At 42.4% G+C, this 4,313-nt stretch overlaps 1 pseudogene; it reads right to left on the reverse strand.

Annotated features, from left to right (window-relative positions):
• Window positions 1-951: 951 nt before the first annotated feature.
• Window positions 952-1,762, reverse strand: LOC107151968 (annotated as a pseudogene).
• Window positions 1,763-4,313: the final 2,551 nt, after the last annotated feature.

Below are 4,313 nucleotides of genomic sequence, written 5' to 3' on the forward strand. Positions count from 1 at the left end.
CCTTCTGCTCTGCAGCCTTGGAAACAAAGTGAAGAACAGCCTATAAGCAACTTAGGGTAGGGGGTTGCCAAAACAAAGCTCAAGCAGTTGAACATGGATAGCTCAGAAGAATATGTCCAAAGAATCTGATTTATATTTTTAATAACTGATACAAAGGTGACGTCATCCCTCCCAAATAGTAGTGCTGCTGGGGCCTGGCATAGTTCCTTGCTCGACTATTCTATGCTCCTGAGCAAACCCTAATGCTTCTGTTCCAGGAGGGACTGTTTCCCTTTCAGTGTCCAGGGAGTTGTATAAATGAGGTGAGCACCAACTCCATGGTGTATTTTAAGGCTTGGAATCACAGATTTTTTTTTTTTTTCCCTAACACGACTAGGTGGAGTCCACAGGTCAATGTCCTGTCTCCAGTTTGTTTTAATTTCTCACCCACATTTATAGATCCAGGACCAGAGACCTTTGCTGTATCATCATAATCACATCTAATGTCAATTCTAATGCATGATTCATATTCTGTCCCTGGAAACAGTCCCTGTATTTAATAATAATACCTATACATAAAACAATCAACTGTTACAACTTTTATGGTCACAAAACATTAATGATCTTCTGTAGAACAATCAAATGTTTTTAAGGATAATTGTCATGCATCTAATTCAGAGCCAAAATCCCCCAAATCAAAAAAATATTGCGCAATAGAAATAATAAGTTAAAATATACATTCACGCATATACACACTGTCACACATACTTCTTGTAGAACCAAGTTTGGGGAAACTCCATTTGTTTAGTGCCACTGAAGTTCTATTTTGCTAAACTGCTGCTCCAGGTATTTTTGTTTGGAAAATCCATCACAGTAGGGCACAGTTGTTCATGGGGTGAGCAGAAAAGAAAGATATGCTTGTGGCAACCAGAAAGTTTTAAGGTCTTTGAAGTTTATAAAATGGACCTGCAGAAATGTTTACTTGTTCTCAGTATGCATAGTCTGGAGCTGAAATATGATATCAAACCAGTTGCAAAAAGTGTACAGCAGCCATCTCTTGAGATCAAACCTGGTACCTAGATAAAGCAAGAAACCTTCAGGATACATAGCTTGTTGGTCTTGTCCCATATTGATGCATAACCTGATCATATGTGAATTTCACAAAAGATTCATACTGTTCTGCTAGTTTGGTATTGAGGATTTGCTCATACTTCTCCCGAATTTTATCTTCAAAGTCTTTTAAGGGCCTCTCACATATTATTCCAATTTGTCCAAGGATAAAGGTGAGCTGGTCCTTCTTCATCGGGGTAGGGGGAACCTGGAGAATTAGGTGCTGTGAGTGCTGAGGAATGAGGCTGTCTTTCCAAAGTACAAGCTTCATTCTGATTGAGAACAAATTCTAAATGTTTCCACCTCGGTAACAATCATATTGCTTTATGTTCTGAAAACATTGCTCCGGAGTGAGAAGCAGCTGCTTGGTGCCAGGCGGGGAGGGCTGCTGGAAAGTCAGCGGCTGCTCCTGAAGCGGTGGCCGTGGCTCTGCGTCCCCGGGCCTGAGGCGGGAGTGTGGCCGGGCAGAGGGGCGCAGAGCCGCCGCTTCGGGGAACCGGGGCTCAGCAGTGCCTCCTGGCACTCCGTGGGCCGCTTCAGCGTCGCGCCGCACGCCATGCCACTGAGGGGACAGGGCCAAGGGGCCCATGCGGCGGCAGCCGTCGCCCAAGCTCTGGGTCCTCAGCGGGCGCAGGAGCCAAGCCGGCTCCCAAGGCGCCTCCAGCCCGGGGCAGGACCCATCGTTTCATCTTAAAGTCTTTCTATCCACAGTTGCTTCTAGGGAGACCTAATAGTTCTAATGCAAAGAGATCCAAACATGGAAGCAATAAACAAGTTAACTACACAATACCTACTATGCCAACTAAACTTCTGAATCCACCAGGAGTAGAAAACCATCCTCCAAAATGTGAGCTTAGATCCCAAGCCTAATACGCTTCCAGCTTTTAACTGGCTACATGTGCTAGTTTTCTGATATTGCTAGCTATGTCTTTGACTGTCTGTTATCTCCAAATAGATGATAATGGACAATTTGAATTGTGAAACTTGGCACATACTCCTCCCTCTTCAGCCAGCAGATAATCTAATGCCAATTAGTTTTGATAGATGCCTGCATCTGGGTTTGTTGTGTGGCTAGGAGTCAAATACTGTAGCCGTTTGATTAATTATAATTTCCAGTACAGCTTGTAAGTGAATAATCTAGATTAGCACTCAAACAGGAGTTCTATAGCCCCCACTGCTGTACTGTGCCTGGCAGCAGGAAGATAAGTGGCAATTATTCTCTGGGGGTGGCCAGTTTACCCCAAGATTGTTGACCTCTGAGATCTAACTCAAATCTAACCATCTCCAATGGACTCCTTTTTTTTTTGACCCTAGGTCTTCATACAAGGGGATCCCTAAGTCCTTTCCAGTTCTATTTGACAGTAGGAAAAATAAAGATGTAATAACACCAATAGTACAGGTACCCCTTCAATTTGTTGGGAGGTGGGTATATACCTTTCCCCACAGACCCCAAACAGCCCATATGGTGCTTTCCTTCAGAATGGGCTGGATTACTCCATAATTTATAGATCTCAGTGTTGCCCTGAAAAGAAATGATCTGGTTAGTGTCTGAACTGGTGCAGTTAAAAAGAGCTAGTTTCTTTTGGGGATTTTTGCCTTTGAGACCATTATTTCTCAGCCCATATAGTTATCTGTTCAAAACCAAGTAATTTTCTTTGGCCACAAAGTGGTATTCCAGAATAATATTCTGTTACATGGTGTTTCACTGGGTGTGGTGGGCTCCAAATCTGCCAATATATTTCTTTCCAGGTACTTTTGAAGAGGGATCTTTCACCCTCTTGTTCAATGAAGGTTTAATTAGGGAATAAGCACCTAAACTTATTCCTGTCCAGGACCATTCTTTACTCATGAGGGCTCCTCCACAGACCCAACAATCTTTAACCCCAAGACTTTTGGCTATTCTTTCTGCTAAGTTCAGAAAGGAATTCTTTCCCAAAGAGGGAGGGTTAAGATTTGGGCTCAAACACTCATATAGTTTAGCAGCTTGTTGTAAGGCTCAGGGTGGTTGATTTTGGATCAAAATTCTTATTCCATGTTAGAGGCTGAATGTCCAGTGGCCAGCAATACCAAGTTCCCTTAGTAGGAGGGAAAATTCCTGGGTAAGTTATGTCTCCCACATATTGGGATTTGACCCTAACTATGTTGACTTTTTACTTTCTAGAGACAAGTGGCTTCTGAACTATAGCATCTCTCTGGTGGGGCAGGTCCTGAATATATATTTCAAAATGTCCCTTGGTTATAATAAATTAGTTGGACACATGGATCACATGATGGCAAAATACTCGGCCATGGTGGGGAAGGGTCCTCTAAGATTATGAAAGGAAAACCACACCAAATTATCACTTATTAACATTTTGGCTAGCAAAGGTTTAACTGTGTAAGTCAATAAAGTCAAACTAACAACACCAAATAAATCCTAGGAAACCTATGTAATCAAAGTAAAACAGTACGAATGAAATTTTTGTTACCAAGTGTCCAAAAAGCATAGGAGTTGCTTTTATCAGTCCTATGGCAAAGACCAAGGAAAGGGCTACATATATATGGTAGAAGTAAGGGGTGGCATCTCTAGCAATCAGAGAAATGCAAATTAAAACCACTCTAAGATACCATCTCACTCCAGTAAGAAAGGCAGCCATTATGAAGTCAAACAACAAGTGCTGGCGAGGATGTGGGGAAAAGGGTACACTTGTACATTGCTGGTGGGACTGCAAATTGGTGCGGCCAATTTGGAAAGCAGTATGGAGATTCCTGGGAAAGTTGGGAATGGAACCACCATTTGAACCAGCTATTCCCCTTCTCGGACTATTCCCTAAAGACCTTAAAAGAGTGTACTATAGGGATACTGCTGCATCAATGTTCATAGCAGCACAATTCACAATAGCTAGAATGTGGAACCAACCTAGATGCCCTTCAATAGATGAATGGATAAAAAAAATGTGGCATTTATGCACAATGGAGTATTACTCAGCACTAAAAAATAACAAAATCATGGCATTTGCAGGGAAATGGATGGCATTAGAGCAGATTATGCTAAGTGAAGTTAGCCAATCCCTAAAAAACAAATGCCGAGTGTCTTCTTTGATATAAGGGAGGTGACTCAAAACAGATCAGGGAGGAAGAGCATGAGAAGAAGATTACCATTAAACAGGGACGAGGGGTGGGAGGGAATGGGAGAGAGAAGGGGAATTGCACGAAAGATGGAAGGAGACCCTCATTGTTATACA

This window comes from Marmota marmota, unplaced genomic scaffold, assembly GCF_001458135.2.
Source record: "Marmota marmota marmota unplaced genomic scaffold, marMar, whole genome shotgun sequence".
Taxonomy (NCBI): Eukaryota; Metazoa; Chordata; class Mammalia; order Rodentia; family Sciuridae; genus Marmota; species Marmota marmota.